The sequence below is a fragment of the Canis aureus genome, chromosome 34 (assembly GCF_053574225.1).
Source record: "Canis aureus isolate CA01 chromosome 34, VMU_Caureus_v.1.0, whole genome shotgun sequence".
In the NCBI taxonomy this organism is placed as follows: Eukaryota; Metazoa; Chordata; class Mammalia; order Carnivora; family Canidae; genus Canis; species Canis aureus.
In genome coordinates, this window is record NC_135644.1 from 6,842,556 (window position 1) to 6,862,861 (window position 20,306).

At 38.4% G+C, this 20,306-nt stretch overlaps 1 long non-coding RNA gene across 6 annotated transcripts in view; it reads left to right on the forward strand.

Moving 5' to 3' along the window:
* The window catches only part of LOC144304739 (uncharacterized), a 152,354-nt gene that overhangs the window by 107,730 nt on the left and 24,318 nt on the right, over positions 1 to 20,306 (forward strand). For 4 of the 6 annotated variants that reach the window (XR_013371713.1, XR_013371714.1, XR_013371711.1 and 1 more), the window contains 2 exons: positions 7,234 to 7,345; positions 13,976 to 14,099. This is a non-coding gene — a long non-coding RNA (uncharacterized LOC144304739). Of the gene's footprint in view, positions 1 to 7,233; positions 7,346 to 13,975; positions 14,100 to 16,667; positions 16,806 to 20,306 lie in introns of all 6 variants that reach the window. The other 2 variants (XR_013371712.1, XR_013371715.1) reach the window with 2 other exon arrangements.

Sequence of the window (20,306 nt, forward strand, 5' to 3'; positions counted from 1 at the left end):
TACAATCTATAGCATGGATTTCCAATTTTCTCCTAAAAAATTGTTGATTGTCATAAAAGTTCTCATCACACACACACAAAATTCTGTAACTATGTATGATGATGGATGTTACCTAGACTTAATGTGTGATCATTTTGCAATATATGCAAATATTGAATCATTATGTTGTAGACCTGAAATTAATATGCTTCATATCAATTATATCTCAATTAAAAAGTAGTGATTGTAATTTGCAAGAATAATGGCTCTAAGTATGCAAAGAACTTCATAAACAAACACTCCATTGGAAACAAGTATCTCTAAAAGACACATTTAATGTATTGTCAACTGCGTACATATTTATTTTTATTACAAGTATATTGTGGCCCTGTGTTCAAAAACACATATTACTAAAACAGGGTTGCATAATCATTGAACTCAAACACTGTAATCTGCACATTCACCAAGACAAAGTATGCAAAGCATTTTTCAAGTGAATATTCCTTATGAGAAGTGGAGGTGAGAACTAGAGGCACCCTGCTAAACATTCAGGGAAGAATCAATCCTATTAACTGTTTCACGATTCTAGGAAAGAGTAGGAACTCTGGCATATTTGGAATACCTGGAGAGGATCCAAATTGCCAAATGGTACCAAATAATCACACGAACAGTATCTTATTTCTAGAAACAATCAAATGAAACCTACGCCAGCAGTCAGTATCACATCCCTTTTAAGTCTTCTGTAAACAATTTCCATAATCTTTCCTGAACCTGCTTCTACGGCATTCATTAGTATTCTTTTTCTGTTGGGCATCTGGTGCCTCTGTGATAGATATTAAATATCTTAAGGCAGGCAAATCTCACTAGTATGCAGCAAGCAGATGCAGAGGCTCACATAAGCCAAAGAAGCCTGTAGGCAAAACCTCAGAGTGATAGGTCACAGCTGCTAGTTCAAGGCTAGACTGTTGGTGAAGCGAGGCCCGATGCCAGTGCGCTATCCCCACTCAAGCACATGAGCCACACAATCCTTAATAAGGCTGGATTCTCACAGTGCTCCTCCTCACTCCAAATAGGAGTCTGGAACTGCCCGTGACTTGCACATTTTAGATGTTTAGGCTACAAGATACTGAGGTGAGTGAGCACAGTGGATAACTGCAGCTGATGCTTGTAGGAAGAAACAGGATTCATCTATCCACTCCGCGCATTTATTTGTTCTTTGGTTATTGAGCATCGACGATGGGTCATGGTATCTGATTCTCAAATGACCACAATCCTCCTCCAAACCTCCTGGTTTCTAAACTTAGGGGAGAGAACTACAATGCCAATGGTGTTCACAGTCTAGTCATCAGATAGAAAGCTAGAGTGAATCATATCTTATAATCCTAGAAAAGCTTTGGAAATTTTTAGCATATTAATAAGGAATCTTTCTTCCTGGTTTATTGGGAGAAATGTTGAATAGTTTATCCGAAGATGCAAAGGCAAGGTCCAGTTGCATTTTTGAAAATTTATTTCTCAGTTTTGTGTGTGCGTCTGCTGTCTAGACCCCTATTCTGAGCTATTTATGTGTAAAAAGTTAATAACCAGGATAGTGATACCGCAACAAAGTGATTGTCCTGCTTGAGATGTAAGTTGGTACCCTTAGAACAATCCACTTTTTAAAGTACATTAGTAACGAAGTGTTGTTTTTTTTTTTTTTAATTTTTATTTATTTATGATAGTCACAGAGAGAGAGAGAGAGAATGGCAGAGACACAGGCAGAGGGAGAAGCAGGCTCCATGCACCAGGAGCCCGATGTGGGATTCGATCCTTAGTCTCCAGGATCGTGCCCTAGGCCAAAGGCAGGCGCCAAACCACTGCGCCACCTAGGGATCCCCGAAGTGTTTTTTATATTAATATGCACACATTGAATTTTAACATTTGTATATGATATTGTACATAATAAACTGTATGTTGCATAAGGCAACCGAGAAGCTTTAGCTTACATGGGAGAATGTTTCCTTACTGAATGGATTCGAATAACCATTTTTTTTCAACACATTTAGTGTCTCGATCGGTAGTAATTTGTCAAAAGTAATTAATCACTGGTAGTAGACAAAGTACCAAACATATGGAAGACCTGCCTTTATGATAACTTAGAGGTGGTTTAAAATTATCTCCGTATTGACATCTCTCGGGCCTGTCTTGGCTTGTGCTTCCTGGAGTGTGAGAAAAGGAGCTAAAGGGACTGGACAGAGTGTGACATGTGTGTGACTCTTCTCATTTCTGTCACAAGGTAAAAGGCTTGAGAGAATTGCTGGTTTAAACAAAAGGAGAAACAGACTAGTGTAATTAGGATGGCCAGGTAATTTATCACACAAAACTGGGACACTTCTAAGAATAAAAGGGGGAGCTATTTTTAATTACGCATGGTTGTAAATAGGAACTTGAGCTGTGGAGTTAGGAAGAACAAGGTTCAAATCCTAATCTTTCCACTTATTAGTTCTAGGACATTGGAGCGGTGATGCTCCTCTGTCTCCTTCCTACCAGTGAAGTGGGCTTACTCAATGCTACCTCCTAAAAGCCCTGTCAGTCAGGTTCCAGGCAGAAGGCGGAAACCTCACAGTTACCTGAACAGAGTGGGCTTAATATAAAAAATTACCAGCAGTACCAGGGGCCTGGGAGTTAGCAGAGGAGTGGCAAGTGAGTACAGAGAACTCTTTAGGAATGGCAAGGGCCATTTCTAAAGAGCAGCCAGTAGGGGAGGGCTGAGATTCAGCACCCAGGGAAGAACAGCGGGATTTGCAGGCCGCAAAGTGCATGAGAAGGTACCAGAGAAAGCCATCCCTAGGGAGGTGCTTCTCCCTTGGGGTTTGGCAGTACAGCTGTCTGACTGACTGGGTGCTGGGGAACGTTTGTGGCCACCGGTGCTGCTAGCAGGAGCCAGGTGCTAGGGAAGGTGCGCTCACTGCAATTGCCTGGCAAGGGGAGCAGGCCAGACCCAGGAAGAGAAACATTCCCTTCCTCCTTCAATGTCCCCCACCACTTCTACTGACAAAGTTTGACCTTGTGCTATTTTGTAAAGGAAAAATATTTAAAGAGTTCGGTTCTATTTTTTTTTCACAACAGAGAATGAAGACTAGATTGGGGAGTTGAGAAGCAAATGAACTGATAAACAGCACATTCACACTAATGATCATATGAGGTATCGTAGGAAACATGTTTAATATGCTAACATTAAAGTGATTAATAGATGTCATACCATTATTATATTTTCTATGTATTTCATTCTAGGTTTTTTTTTTTAAGATTTTATTTATTTATTGGGGGTGGGGGGAAGAACGAGCAGGGTGGAGGAGCAGAGGGAGAGGGAGAAGCAGACCCCCCTGAGCAGAGAACCCAATGCAGGGCTCGATCCCAACCCTGGGATCATGACTTGACCAAGGCAGATGATGCTTAATTGACTGAGCCACCCAGGCATCCCTCTAGTTGTTTTTGTTTTAAGACTTATTTATTTTAGAGAGCAAGAGTGTGCAAGCAGCAGGGGGCGGGGGTAGAGGGAGAGAGTCTCAAGCAGACTCCCTACTGAGTATGGAGACTACCAGAGGCTCAATCTCACCACCCTCAAATCATGACCTGAGCAGAAACCAAGAGTCAGCTGCTTAACCGACTGAGCCACCCAGGTGCTTCCAAGCTTAGGATTGTTAAATGTTCAAACAAAATATATTTCTTCATGAATAAAGACACTTTCCCATTGAAGCTTTGTCACTTTCCTTTTGCATCAAATGGAATTGTGCTGCTTTCTCATTAATCCTCAGTGTGCTTGGGAGGCAAGAGTATGGGATTATCTACCCCATTTTACATTGCTTTTACTTCTCATAATTGGTTTAATATCATGTTACTAAAACTGAGTTCCCTAGCTTTTATTTTTCTTATCGCTGACTAAATACTAGCAATTTTTGATCCTGAATCATAATATTTTGTTAATTTGGTACATGGATTTTTATGCTCCTTTATTTATGCTTTTTAGCCCTACTATCATGTGTTCTAGGGTCCCAGATCACTGATTAAAAGGTTAAACATTAGGGTTTTGTATTTGTTTCATTTGTCACCTCTACATCTGCATTCCTGACTGTTCTCCTAATCCAATCTTCATTTGTTGTAATAGTTGACTTCCACACTATGTTTATTTAGTGTTTCCACTCAGAATTAGTCTTTTATACAAACTTACATGTCTTGATCTCTCATTACATTAGATTTATAGCCTTTACCATTTTTTCCCTATTTCTTTTGAATTTTCCCTGTTTTTTAAACCTTTGAGCATACATGATTACTTCAGATCTTTGAAATGTCAACAGCCTATTTTTATTCTAGAAAATTTATATTTTTTGTATTTAATAGTTATATAATACAAAGTTTAAGAGCCTCCTGTTGTCATATTTTTTGAACCATGAGGATGATCTTCAAATCTTTTCTCTATCATTAGTTCAATTCTCCTTCATATAAATAATTACTTTTTTTGTTACTGTTTTGGGTATTTCTGTCATGTCAATGAAGAGATTAGAGAATGAGATTAAAGGTATAGCACTCATAGTAGTTCAGGGCAGATGACATATCAACCGAATTTACCTTTTCTTAAAAGACATTGTTTCATTACATTCCGGTCTTGTGTGAAATGTCTACTAAATACAGTCTTACGGGGAGATAATGGATTTGAAAAAGAATTGGATACTTCATATTTTACTTTGTCATGACTCTTACTTATAGTTGTTATAAAAATATTCTGAGGGTAAGATAAATAATTAATAATAAACATCAGAACCAATTCTAAGACTGGACACGGGAACCCTATAGTATATAATTTAAAACATTTCTGGATAATTTCCACAGTCATTTTTAAAAAGACACCTGGTCTTAACCTCTCTCTGGAATCTTAAACATTCTTAAGGCATCCCCTCTCCTTCAGATAGCTTTAGACCCAGCTACATTTGACTATTTACTGTCCCTTGATCAATTATCCTATTTCCATTGCTTTTGCTCTTGGTTTTTCTCTGAAGAACACTTCCACATTCTTGACTACTTCTCTAATTTCTGATTATACTTCAAGGTTAGCTCAAATCTTCCTATTTCCCTAAAACCTTCTCTGATCTTTCTTGCTGTCTCTTAAACTCTTACACAGTTTATCATTCCTATGGGTCTTGGTAGTTTTACAGATGACTTCATGGTCTTGTACTCTCATGTATCATTTCAGGTCTTCATGTGCCTTATCTTATATATGTGTTCTAAGGGCCAGATAAAAATACTAAGTCCATAACATTTTTTATAATTCATGGTAAGTGGTCAACAGCTATATGTTGATTCATTTAAACAAATGTTTGTTGAATTTGTATGTAGTACCTGCTGTCTATCACATGCTGCTTTGCTTTGGGGGAAAGAGAAGAAAGTATTCCTCTGTCTAGTAATGAGAAATATGCAAGTAAGTATGTGAAATAAATAACAGAACCCAGTCTAGACCCAGTGTTCTGGAGAAATAGGACTCTGCTGTGCAAATCATGGAAGGTTTGGCAGAGGACCTAACATTTGAGTTGAATCTTATAACATAAGGGGATAGTTAACAAATTCTAGGCACAGGTAAAAAAAGGTGTGAAGATATTGCTGCCTCTAAAGCAATACCTCAGTTGTAACAGAGATTAAGTCTTAACCGAAATCATAAATTAAAGGTTTCTCCTTCATGAGACTAAAACCCGAAGAGCAGTGCATTCAGCATATTTTCCTTCAACTGGGAAACCCCATGTATTCCCATCTGAAACCATCTTGATCCTAAATATGTGTCGATACTGGCAAAATTCTAAGAGGTACAAGGTATCCATTACAGTAGACGTAAGTTAATGCAGACTTAAATCAAATTATCTTTCTTCAGGCAAACACAATTACTATCTCCTTTCCAAGATTTTATAAGGCTTAACACTAAATAGTAAAGTGTATTTTAATGTCAAAACATTTTCGAGATCTGTTAAGGTTAAATTAATTTTCAAAGCTTTTAATCCCGAATAAAATTGGAATAAGGTTTTATTTTTTCTTAATGAATAAATATTATAGCTCTTGGTAACCCTGTGATATAGGCTCTTAATAAATGCCATGAATGCAAGTAGAAATTTGAGGCATAGTATCCCTAAACAACTTTCCACATAGCCACTCCTGCTACAGTGTTTGTAAATGCAGCTCTTCATGTAAATGCTAGATTAGACTGAATGGTGAATTTAAAACAAGTGGGTGCACTCACTGTGGCCCAAATTAAGTCTGTTCTAAAGTTGCTATAGCAACATTATCTGTACCAAATGTCCTGCTCTAAAAAATAATTGGAAACATTTCCTGTTATTTAGGGAAAAAATAAAATCACTATTAATTTTTTATATTCTACTACACAAACCATATTATTCTCATGCAAATATTTCTTTAGATCAGCAAAATTCATGAATAGGTATATGTAATTTTTATATGATTATAATAGCAAAATCAAGAAGAATGAAATTCATTTTCAGGCATAGTATGATATACCTAAGAGTAAGATACAGTATTTGAATAAAGATATTTTTCTTCTTTCTTGGTTAACACTTAAGATCAGAGAGCCATGAAGAGTTTCTTTGGGCTTTGTATATATGAGTTGTTTACCTATGGATCATGATTAAATTTCTGTAATATTTGGAATAAATTAGAGAACAGCTGAAGTTTTACTATTGATAGAATAGTAAACACATTCAAGCAACATAAAAACACATGACATTCAGGAAGCAGAAAGGTCTAAAATGTTTTATGAGGGTACCTCAAATAAACCAACGGAACCTATGTTTAGAGCCTGACCACAATAGCTACCTGATATAATAAAACTCCAGGCCCAGATGCATTTCTTTCTGAAAATGATTTTAAATCAAATCTATCAATAAATTGTTCCCATAAGAAAATATTAGGAAATGTTGTAACATTTAGGTAAAGCAAAGATTCACATAAAATGGAGGGTAAATAACCCCTACAATCAACATACTATTTATTGGCTATGTATTCAACATGTAATACGTTTCTTTTTTCCTTGAGTTTTGGAAAGGCACTTTCTCTCAATGTAATCTTAAAGTGCCATTTCATGCTTCATTATCTCTGAGTGGGAGTTGTAGTTTGTAGTTGGACCTCAGCTTCATTTGTGAATCATGGGTGGTACAGCTAAGTATATTTTTCGAAGCATTTGAGTGAAGTAAATAATACTTTTTCTTTTATATTTTTTAGGCTTTCCTATTTAACAACACTAGACTGCAAAATGAAAGTGGCATATTCTTGGAAACCAGATGAACATATATAAACTGCAACATTTTGGAGAATGCTTAAATTTATTTGCAAAGTAAAAATACTTTATTTGTTCAATCCTTGCCCCCACCCCTGTCACCAACTCCCATTGCTCTTTCTACCAGATGTCAATCATGCTGAATACCATGGAATAGCTCAAAGCAAATGTGAATAAAGAGGAAGATTCCCAGTTACTGGCTTTTGGTTTTAAAAAATTTTAAATAATAATGGTGGCAGCCAGCAGGTCCTTTCTCACCTCCTATAATAAATGCTGACCTGGGGATCCCTGGGTGGTGCAGTGGTTTAGTGCCTGCCTTTGGCCCAGGGCGTGATCCTGGAGACCCGGGATTGAATCCCACGTCGGGCTCCTGGTGCAGCCTGCTTCTCCCTCTGCCTGTGTCTCTGTCTCTCTCTCTCTGTGTGACTATCATAAATAAATAAGAAATTTAAAAAAATTAAAAAAAAAAATGCTACCTGATTCTGAAAGTTGCAGCTTTGCCTACTATACACATATAAATGTGTAAGTGCATTCATCAGCTCAAAAAGAAACTTAAATTTGGCATGGAAACTGGGGGAAACTAGGATTGAATTAAACTTTTCCACCAGAGGGTCATGTTATGTCTGTTCAATATCAATTCCATTATAATTACAATTAAATTCATAATTAAGCTTTCCTTGTCACCCACCTCATAAATCCAGTTTATTTCTTCTATGTGTTCACCTGGTCTGAAATGTTCTCCTCTACATTTTTGCCAAATCATTCACATATTCTCTAAGAAGTCTTCCTTGATGGATGCCAGTCATTGTCATCCTTCACTGTTGTCAATTGTATTAGACGAAGTGCTAGTCAAGGAGAATATTTAAGAGCTTGAATCCTGAGTCAAGTTCAACTCAAGTTCACATTCTGGCACAAGTGCTAGGTAAACCAAATTGACTAAATTAATTATGAGGGCCAGATGTGCACCAGACACTGTTATGGGTGCTTAAGTACAGCACTGAGTAAGGCAGACCAAAAGAACTATTCTTGAACTCATGTTTTAATAGTGCTAGAAGAGAGTGGGACATGGGGAGACAAGGAAAAATATAGACTGCATAAAAAATTTTATAAAGGAAGTAAGCAAAGTCCTGTGATACCAGATAAGTGGGGGCTCCTACCTACTAAAGTTGGAGCAAGGGTCATGAAAAGCCTGATGTTGAGACTTGAAGACTGAGATCAGGGGGGAAAAAGTATATTCCAGTCAGTGGAAAACAAGTGCCAACATGTTGAGCAGGATATAACGTTCAAGAAATAGAAAAGGCAGTGTGGCCAGAATATGGATTGGGGGAGGGTGGAGTAAGAGTTGTACTTGATAACAATGAAAACTATTAAAAGGGGTTTGAATTTTGTTCTAAGATGGAGATTTAAAAAATGGTGACTTTGCTTGGCTGTCACACAGATTTTTAGAAAGCTGAATGGTATCTAAATATTTGAAGACTATGAAATGCATAAAATTCTAGAATATTATGCATGTGCATATATGTGCTGTCCATGAACATTTGCCTAACTATTAAAAAATTGTGTCAACTCATTGTTTTCTTATCAACTCCAGTTGAATGCAATATTCTAGGTGACAGTCAGAACAAGGAAAGAAAATGTTCGTTGGATGCTACACCAAGTCACAGAAGCACCAGCACAGTGAGGTTCTCTTGCATACAGTGGTATTGACAAGAAGGATAGGTGAGGAAACAGATATCTGAGTCTGGAGCACAGTGGAGAAGTCAAGGCTGGTATTAGAAACTTGGGCATTATAAGAGTACAGATATTTGCAAATCTGAGGAATAAGATCACCTAAGAAGACAATAAAGATAGAATGGGGCCCCAAAGGAAGCCCTGGGTCATGCTAACATTTAAAAGTAAGTTTAGATAAAGGAACAGGTCTCATCAGAGGAGACTAATTAGGATCAGCAAAAGATCAGAAGGAAAAGAAATATTAAGGAAGACATGGTAATTGGTGAGCTTGAGTATTATGAAAATGGAGGCACTTTGGCTTGATTTGGCAACGTGAAGATACTTGTAGACCTTGACAAGAACCACTTCGATAGAAAGGTAGGAATAGGTTAAGTTGCAGTAAGTGAAGGAATGTGTGAGAAGTGAGGAAGCGGAGACGAGGGATGTAGTCAACTTGCTGGAGAAATTTTTCAGTGAAATTGGCTGTGAGGCAGCATGGAGGAATAGATAAAAAGATAAAAATAGAAAAAGATAGGGGATTCAAGGATCTTTTAGAAATGTTAGTGGCTTACTTACATGAATTTATTAAACATTTTCTATCTTGTGAAGGAGGAAAAATTAGCAAGAATACCTCCAATGGTTGCTATGAGAATTAAGAAGTGCCGTAAACAAAAGACTACATACAAGGTGCTTCATATGTTCTCTGTGAATGGTCATTGTTACCGTCATGTAGAAGTACACTCAGCACATTTACTCAATTTTTTCTTTTTGCTCTTCACTGTCCTATATTTAAGTAATTATATCATGTGCTAGGGGAGTAGATTTTGGGAAAGAATCATTAAACAGTAAACTGCTAAAAAAATAAAAAATAAAATAAATAAAAAGTAAACTGCTAATTAATTAATTATTCAACAATGGATACTAGTTCTGTGTTATGGTCATGTATGTGTATAAACGCGCCATAATCCATTCCCTTCCCTTTATTAGCGTACGCGAATTTCGGGAGTCTCAAATTACCCTTTCTTCTCACACCAACTCTAAGTTCAAGGTCCTCAAGACCATCTTTAAGTTAAATAATTTGCTAGAAGCACTCACAGAACTCAGATAGCAATTAGACTCATATACACACTTAATTACAGCCAAAGAATAGAGATTAAAATCAGCAAGGGGGGAACAAAAGCATGTGGGGAGGACCCAGGAGACACAAGGGCTGTGAAGCTTCCAGTCGCTTTCTCTCGGTGGAGTCACGTGCATAGAACCTGTTTCTCACAGCAACAATACGTGAAAATGCACATGGAATATTGCCAATCAGGAAAGCTCACCTGAGATTTGGTGTCTGAACTTCTTATAGTGGCTTGGTCATCACCCACGTGGCTAACCTTAGTCTCCAGTTCCTCCAGAGGTTAAGCTGATACCATATGGTCCAAGGCCTTTCACCACACATTGGATTTGTTAGCACAGATTATGGTATGGCCCAAGGCCCCAAGTAAACAGAATCATTCCAATCAGGGAGGATATTCTAAGGGTTTAGAGGTGACCTCCCAGGAACCAAGGCAAAGACCAGACTTCTCCTTGGCAAGGTTAATTCTTACAGCACAATTTATAACCCTAGTTGAGGAGGTAATATATAAAAGTACAAAATTTAAAATACCATACATAATTTAATAAGAGTTCATATCAACTGGGGATCCCTGGGGGGCTCAGCAGTTTAGTGCCTGCCTTTGGCTCAGGGTGTGATCCTGGTCCTGGGATCGAGTCCCACATCAAGCTCCTTGCATGGAGCCTGCTTCTCCCTCTGCCTGTGTCTCTGCCTCTGTCTCTCTGTGTCTCTCATGAATGAATGAATGAATAAATAAATAAATAAATAAATAAATAAATAAAATCTTTGAAAAAAAATAGAGTTCACGTGTACCGTTGAGTGTCACGATGCTAGGACACGTTTACATAATAAATAGTACTTACTGTAGATATTCAGAGAAAGAGAATTTGAGCTGAGTGGTAAGGGAAGGTGTCATAGAAAACGTCCCATTTGAAGTGGACCTTGAGAGATTATCTGGATTTGTTTTTTGCTTTTAAGATTTTATTTATAAGAGAGAGAGAGAGACAGAGAATGCATGCACACTAGAGGCAGGGGAGGGACAGAGGGAAAAGCAGATGCCCTGCTGAGCAAGGAGCCTCATGTGGGACTCAATCCCAGGACCCTGGGATTAGGACCTGAGTCAAAGGCAGACACTCAATCCACTGAGCCACCCAGGTGCCCACTTGTATTTGAACTGGCTGAAAGAGAAAAGGCACGCCTAGAAGGGTGAATAGAGGAAGGGGAGATATGGAAGTGTTACAGGATTTCTTTCTCTGGTGGTGCCCGTGGTTCTTGGTCGCACAGCTTTGAAGAATAAAGAGGTAGACCAGAGTGGTGGGCAGCAACGCAAGGTTTACTAAGCGATAGGAAAGCGATAGCACAAGGCTCCCAAAAAGGGAGGGGACCTGAGAGGCTTGCCACAGGAATTTCTAAGTCTAGGGGTTTTTATGGGGTTGTTGGAGGCCTATTTTAATCTGTTTATCCTCCATGTACCTGTCATCCTATTAGGTTTTTGTCAATCACGTGGGAAAGGGTGGAGGGCTCCTTCCAGGGTGGTATAAAATTCTCTTAAGGGTGGGTTCCTCTTAGGGTGGGGGGCCTCGTCCCTGCTTGCCCTTCTTCCAACTATTCTTCATCAGAGGCTGCTTCCCAGGGAGATGATAAGAAAGAGGGAGTAGAAAGTAAGACTGGAAAGGTAGTATATTCATTTTCTAAGGTTATCGCAACAAAGTCCCACAAACTGGGTGGGTCAAAACAAATTTATTCTTCCACAATTCAAGAGACCAGAAATCCAAAGTCAAAGTGTCTGCATGGTCAGTTCCTTACGGAGACTCTGCGGGAGAATCCATCCCATGGCTTTCTCCTAGCTTCAAGGAATTCTGGAAATTCTTGACGGTGCTTGTCTTGTAGATGCATCACTATTATCTGCCTCCACCACCCCATGGCCTTCTCCCTTTGTGTCTGTGTCTGTTTTCTCTTCTTAGAAGGACACTAGTCATTGGATAAGAGTCCACTCTGCTATGGTAAGACCTAGGACCTCATTTTAACTAACTACATCTTTAAGGACCTTACTTCTGAATGAAGTCTTGTTCTGAGGTAGTAATTTGGGGCTTGCCGGTAACTCTTCAACCCAGTAGAGGTAGGATGTGAAAAATGTCGCCTAATGTACACTACATTTTACAAACACTGTTACAAAAGAATAAACAACGCTGAGATTTTTTTTTTTTTATGATAGTCACAGAGAGAGAGAGAGAGAGAGAGAGGCAGAGACATAGGCAGAGGGAGAAGCAGGCTCCATGCACCGGGAGCCCGACGTGGGATTCGATCCCCGGTCTCCAGGATCGCGCCCTGGGCCAAAGGCAGGCGCTAAACCACTGCGCCACCCAGGGATCCCTTTTTTTTCAAATTATTTTTTTATTATTTTTTATTTTTTATTTTTTTATTTTATTTTTTTTATTTTAATTTTTTTTAAATGCTGAGTTTTAAACATAATTCAACATAATTCATTAAACATAATTCATTAAACAGGGTCTCTCACACTATTTTAATTGCTTTTTCCAAACACTAGAATACCTGATTTCACTGAGAAACACAATAGCCCTCAAGAGTAGAATTTATGTGTGGTGAGGGGGTAGGGGGTATACACTCCTCAAAATCTGAGATTGGGCTGTGAAGAGCATAACTTTCATGTTGTCTGTACCATCTTCTAATATCTTTGCTAAAATTTTAGAACTGTCTTCTTTTTGAGGATGTGTAAAGTTACTGCTATTCAGCATTTCATAACAATGGCAATATATTTTGAGTCAACATTTGAAACGCATTATTTGGTAAGGATGTTGGGGTTGCTTCCAGGTATATCGTGAGAGTGGCTTCTATTGGTTGAAAATAAAAGTATTGCCACTTTCAAAATATTGATGGCCAATGGAGAAAAGGGATAGACTATTTAAGGTCTAGGAAGTTTTAGAAAAACCCAGAAAATAGCCTTCCTGAGCCTCTAAAAGAACAATGATAACTGACTTGGAAAGATAAAATGGAATACATAAGAAAATATATTCAGTTTCTTAATATTGTTAGATAATTGATCAAGTTTTGGAACTGTGGTGAATTTTTTTTTCTCTTCAATTGAATTTTCCCAGCATTCTTCTAACAGAATTGAATGCAAAGCAAATGAGAAAGGCAACTTTATGAAGCCCTATCTTTGTCATAAATTTATTACAGTTCTCTAATAAAAACCTGTTTTAACTCAACTGAGGATTTCAGAAGGCTTTTCTCTTCTTGGAGAAAAGAAAAAAACCTTACACGTACTCAAAATTATGTGATGTTTTCCTTATTACATTAGCATTTGATTAGTTGGAATGCCTAATTCCTACTCTAGAGTAAAAAAGGGTCAATTAGGACTACATTTAAAAGAAGATGCATTATTATTGTCATGATCAATATCGTAAATCTCATCATTAAAACTGCCCGTGATTCTTCACATTTGACAATTTCTTTTTGTTCTGGTTTTGAGCATTAATATGCCAAGCCTACCAAGGTTGTCACTAGTAAAATCCATTCAAATAGAGTCATTACCAGGTGAATAGTTAACTGGAATAGCTAACTGTGACAAGGGCTTCACTTTCACAAGGAATAATACATGCAGAAAAGCCCACAGGTTGGAAAGTTACTAGCATAAAACATGAATTCTGGGGCCCCCACCTGCCTCGTGGAGTGATCTTAGGCAAACAACTTCTCCAAGCCCAGAGTCCCCCATCTACATTGGGGACATTGTAGCATTGTTGGTAAAGCTTAGCAAAATATTTCCAGAAATATGCCCGCCACACACAGTAGTCACTTAATAAATATTTGTTCTTTCCTCTTTCTAATCCCTGACCACCCCTCTCAAATGGAAACACCAGCCGTCAAGGACATCACGAACATTCTGAAAACTACAAGTTGGTCAGAATTTATTGGAGCCTATGCTGAGGGTGATGAGGGGCCCACAGTGGAACTTCTCCATGGATCAGCGACAGCGACAATGTGGTAGGAACATAAATTACTATAATCGTTTATGATTTAACACATGGATGGAAAAAAAATACCCAGTATTTACTGAGAGCTGGTATAGTCTTCGCCCTTATACTTATTCACTGAATTCCTCCTATGTCAGTCTTATGAAGTGAAATAAATAATTCTTTGTAGAAAAGGCAACTGAGGTTGAGAAGGCTGCTGCAACTTGCCTCGGGCCATATATAGTCTATAGCAGCACAGAAACGATACGCTGTTTGATATAACTTCGCCGAACACAGTGACTCACACTGATGGATATCAGTAAGTTGTCTGCTCTTTATGTCAAAGAATAGCGAGATCAAACTCTTTGATTCATAAATCATCCTTCAATCTACGGCAAGCCCAGAAATCTGAAGGAATGCAGATACTATAACAGAGTAATAAAATACCGACATTGACTTCAGAGTCAGACGGTTCTGGGTTTGAATCTGGACTCCACCACTTTGTATCTATGTGTCACTGGAAAATTATTAACCTTCTAAAGCTTCATTTCCTCGTTCAAAAATAAGGATGATAATGTCACCTACTTTGCAGAGTTGTTTACGGATTGTTTGGAATCATGCCTCTAAAATGCTTAAGACAGCGTCTGGCATATAATAATGAATTTATTTTTAGTCGTAATAAGATCCTGCGGTCTTAAAGTGTTTCACAAAGTTTGAATTAATAACTTCTTGCACCAGGTTCCCTGGGGATCTTGTTAAATAAGAAGATTCCCGGGGCTTGATCCACACCTCATGAATCAGAACACCTGGGCAGCGGGAATTTGCTCAGATATAGCTGATCTCAGATCCTGATGCTATCCATCATTCACTACTCTTCTCATGATAACCATTGCCCAATTTCCATCTGGGGGACTATACCTTCCCCTTCTCCCCTGCCCCCCACTATTTTTACTTCTAGAGGAGTATCTGACTTATCTCACTGGTGCCTGACTGTTATTTCCCTGGCTACAGAGACTGAGACCTATCTATCCCAATCAGGGGCGATGTGATATATTTAGGCTTTTGCTGGAATGCTAGGACAAACAGAAGCACTCCCCACTGTGGGATACAGGAGCTGAAAGGATGTCGTACTGGGAATGTTGGCAACCATCTTGTGACCATCAGGCAGGGTGGCTATTTGAGAATGAAATCAGAGGAAGCAGAGCCAAAAGATAGAGACAAAAGACTCAAAGTTATGGTGTTACTTGCACCTCTGGTGTAGCTATCCTGAAAGCCAGATTAATTCCTATACTTTTCAATTATAGACCCAACAGATTCCCTTTTTGGTTACACTTTTTTGGGTTATGTTTTTGTTGTTGTTGTTGTTGTTGTTGTTGTTGTTGTTACATGCCACCAAAGGACATAGCAAATCGGGTAATAATACATGCAACTCTTTTGTCAAAAGCTCACTAGCTAGGTCTTCATTCCACATCCCTGCATCCTTCACATACTGGGCTCGGCCACACGTGGGCCTTCAGAATTCTTTTTGCTTAAGCTTGAGGCAAGGTAAATGGCCTCCTGGATTTCTCTTCTTTGAGCTGATACCTGGATCTTGGCCTTCTAAGACATGTAAAATATATCTAAAAACACACCAACTCTGTTACTTTGACTGAAACTTGATCCTGCAGGTCAGAGGTATAAATTCAAATGCGTAAAGGAGCCAGGGAGGAAAAATGATTAAATAAAACAGGCTAGAGGTCCACGGAAAAAAAAAGGCAAATCTGATATTAAATGGCCAGCCTCATTGTTAACGAGGCAATGGGGAATAGGGAGACTAGAGTATTTGGGGGCTCTTGCTTCCTTTAGAAGGAGCAGCTGCTACCTAGCTCCAGCCAAAAGTTGCAATGGGGGAGATGCGGTTCTAGTATTACCAGAGTAGTGAGGCATCCGGAATTTTATATGAAATCTTCTGAATTTTAAACATCAGCAACTGATCGAGATTTCTGGCACATACTGTGCAAGCTGACACAGTGGGGGCCAAACTACCAGTACACATGGGGCCCCTGTTATCTCCTCAGTAGACCTTTCAAGAGAGGGCAGAGGAGAGACTTATTGGGGAGACTTTCACAAATATGCTGTAACCCCAAGTCCATCTGCAGACACATAGGAGAGAAGAAAAAGATCTATGACCAAATACAGCAAGCAGAAGAGAAATGTTTATCCATAGATTAGTTTGGTGGCTGTCATTTGGGATTCTTACAAGTGCATTATGCTCTTAACTCCTATAAGATTTTCTTCTTTTCTTCCTCTTGGGAGGCAGGAAGACTTTTTTTTTTCCCCGAGAAATAAGGTTGTGTTGCTAACAGAGTCTATGCACTTGTTTTCTTATTTTTCCCTTCTTAAAGCTGGTAGGCTTTTCTGGTTTCTTGCTCTCCAGAAGGCATGATTACCCAGAAGTCTGGCCCCAGATGAGTACTGAATTGACCTTAACGATTCTAAAGAGAAACAGTAACTTGAGTCCATATGATTAATAAATTATGTTTATATATGCTTTCGACACAGGCTTATCTAAACTGTGGTAATCTCCTCTTACTCAACACATATTCATTCCACTTTTTAGGTTTCCAGACATCTGGCAGGACCCAGAGAATGAATGATATGAATAAAAAAAATAAAAGTCTTTCTAATTCAGTCCTTCAAGATTGAGAAGCCCATGAAAATTCACAACGCATGGCCTTCTCCATCTAAACATGTATAGGTAAGAGTAAGCTAAAATGAACATCTAAGAAAGCCAAGAAAGGAAAAGAAGGACTCCAAAAAGATTAACATAAAGCCTTTGGTGTACGAAGTGGCTATGTCCCCGCTTTTGTACTAATGAGGAAGTACAGAGATATATCTCATGGTTGCCCAGCTCCAAATAGTCCACTTCTAACCCTAACTACCATCTCAATCCTTATCAGATACAATATTCAGGATCCTGAGCTACTACTCGAATTTCTAATTTCTGGGCTACTGTTCTAGTTCCATTTATCCCAGGGAAATCAAGAAAAGTGGGGAATTAACAGAGAACTATTTCTTAGGTTATCAGGGAAGGTACCTGTTCTAGGAGTAAATATTTACTATCTTCCTGACTAGCTAGTGGGGTGTTTAGAAAAAAAAAAAATCAACATAAACTGAAGATGCAAGGAAGATGGGACTGGAACCCAAACAAGAGCTTATTGGCTTGCTGGCAAAACATGTATAAAATTACTAGCCACTGAGTAGGGCATCTCCCAAACTAAATAAACCAAAGTTCTAATTCTATACTACAACTTGGATAGTTTTGTCTTCCCCAAGATGGCTAGGTCATATGAAAGAGCGTGGTAAATGTTGCTAATGCTTACAAATATCTGGTTCTTTTTTCATTCCTACTACCTGAAAGGCTATAATTTTCAGGGTTAGGTAGGTCATGTGACTAGCTCTGAGCAATGGAAAGAAGCATGGAAGAGGTCTTTATAAACTTTTTTCTCTTTAAAAAAACAAAAACCAAACCAACCAACCAAACAAAACCAAGACCACATATCCCAGATGATATAGGTTTGGTTGGTAGAGCTGCCATCAGCCTGCAGTCCTGATTGACCATATGGAGGAAAGCCCTGTGTTGACCCAAAATAAGCATGTAACATAGGCAAAGAACAAGCATTAGTTAATTTTAGGCCGTGGGATTTCAGGGTGAATTTTTACTGCAGCATAGCGTAGTCTACCCTGATTTGTGAAAAGGGATGCCAACTAGGCAAGGAGATTGCCTTATCTCTGGAGCTAGGGGAAAGAAATGAGAAGCAGGGAAGGCAGCTAGCTGTAAGCTCTCCTATCTTCCTTCTGTCCTCCTGCCTTCCTTTAATCCTTGTTCTCCACATACAAAAAAATGCACGCATACTGTCAATTTTCAGTTCTATATTCACACATATGCCAACTTTATAAAATGAAAATAACTGGGAAAACACATAAAGTACACAGCTTAGTCTTGTGCATAATTTAAACATTTAAAAATTTTTATGTATTCAAATGCATTCATGAAGGGAGACATTAGCATGAAAAGCAGATGAGAAGTTGGTTTTTAGTTCTCCTAGTCTTACTGTTCTTTGCCAAACATTTTTCTTGATAGCTCATACCTATCTCCTCTTTTCTTCCAAAGATATCCATGGTCCTGGAAACTTTTTCTACCCTGTTAAAATCTACACTCAGAAAACAGTGTATTAAACTCATTCACTCGCTTAGTCTTTAACGCAGCTTGTGTGTGACATGTGTTAGACACATGTCAAGGGACTTCCAGGTTAGTGAAAGCTAACCTGCAAATAAATTCCTTGCAAAGTGAAGTGTGTGATATAGACATCTGCAGAAGAGGAGGGACTTGGAGAAACAAGCGCATATGACGTGATGGTCTTGGGATGTCAAGAAAAGATTTACTGAGAAAGATGTGGTGATGTTACTATCTTTATTTTGTTAAGATTTATTTATTTATCCTAGAGAGAGAGAAAGAGAGAGCGAGAGCCAGCACAGAGGGCAGAGGAAGAGGGAGAAAGAGTCTCAAGCAGACTCTGCTGAGTGCAGAGCCCAATGTGGGGCTCAATTCCACAACCCTGAGATCAGACCTGAACTGAAACCAAGAGTTGGATGCTCAATTGATGGCACCACCAAGGCACACCTGACTTTTGCTCTTTAAAAGACTTTTGCGGGCAGCCCAGGGGGCTCAGCAGTTTAGTGCTGCCTTCAGCCCAGGGCGTGATCCTGCAGACCCGGGATCGAGTCCCATGTCAGGCTCCCTGCATGGAGCCTGCTTCTCCCTCTGCTTGTGTCTCTTCCTCCCTCTCTCTGTGTGTCTCTCATGAATAGATAAATAAAATCTTTAAAAAAATTAATAAAAGACTTTTGCTAGAGATATTCTAGTGAATTAGAAATTAGAGGCAGAGAACTACATTAGGCAAGAGGCAATGGATTCATAAACTAGGACAGCTATGAAGAGGAATGGAGAAAAGATTTGTGGCAGAGATAGTAGGAAGTGGACACTAATTTGGATTTGAGGATTAAAGAAGATGGAGCAGTCTAGGGATATTCCAGATAAGGAGTCAGTGAATTAGGTCTGTAAATGGGCTAGCTGATAAATATTTTAGACTCTGTGAGTCATATACAGCCTCTTATATAGTCTTTATTTTGTATAATCTTTTAAAAATGTAAAGCCCATTCTTTGTTTGAGGTATGGATTTGACTCATAGGCCATAGTTTTGCCAACCCACTTTTTAAGTTAGGATACCCCAAGGGGGATATCTTGAGTTAGATAAGAGGAGAGAAGGGTCAGTCTGAAAAGGAAACTGAAAAGTATGGGCTAATACTATTAATTAGTTCACTTTCATCATAAGTAGAAAAGCTTTTTCAATAATACTGAAATTTTGGCATACTAATTGAATTTACCTTTGTTATAAAATCTGTTTTTACAACACATTCTTTATTTTGGAAAATAAACCTTTCGATTCATTACTCTTGTAGTGTTTAAAACAAAAAATAATTTTTTTTTATAGATTTTAACTCTTATTTGCCCAGTACATGCTTTGTGTTGTATTTGTCAGCTTTTGGCTATAATATCCTAAATACTTGGAATTGAGAAAATAGGTTTCTTCAATTATAACATTTATGTAGAACCACAAAAGACCCTGAATAGCCAAGCAATCCTGAGAAAAAAGAATGAAGCTGGATGTATAACCCTTCTGGATTTCAAACTATACTACAAAGCCATAGTAATAAAAACATTATGGTACTGGCACAAAGATAGATGTATAGGCCAATACAATGGAATGGAAAGCCTAGAATTAAATCCTAGTATATTGGTCAATTAATCCTGGACAAGAGAGCCAAAAAACACCCAATGAGGAAAGGATAGGCTCTTCAACTAATGGTGCTGGGAAAACTGGAAAAAAAAAATCCATCTAAAACAATGAAATTGGACTCCTATCTCACACCAGTTACAAAAATTAACTTCAAATGTAGCGAAGACTTAAATATAAGACCTACTACCATGAAACTCCTAGAAGAAAATGTAGAGAAGGCACTCACTGATTTCATCTTGGCTATGATTTTTTTTTTTTTTTTTTTTGGACATGACACCAAAAGCACAAACAACAAAAGTAAATATTAACAAATAGAACTACATTGAATTCAAAATCTTCTGCATAGCAAAACAAACAATAAAGCTAAAAGCCTATGGAATGGAAAAAAAAATTTCAAA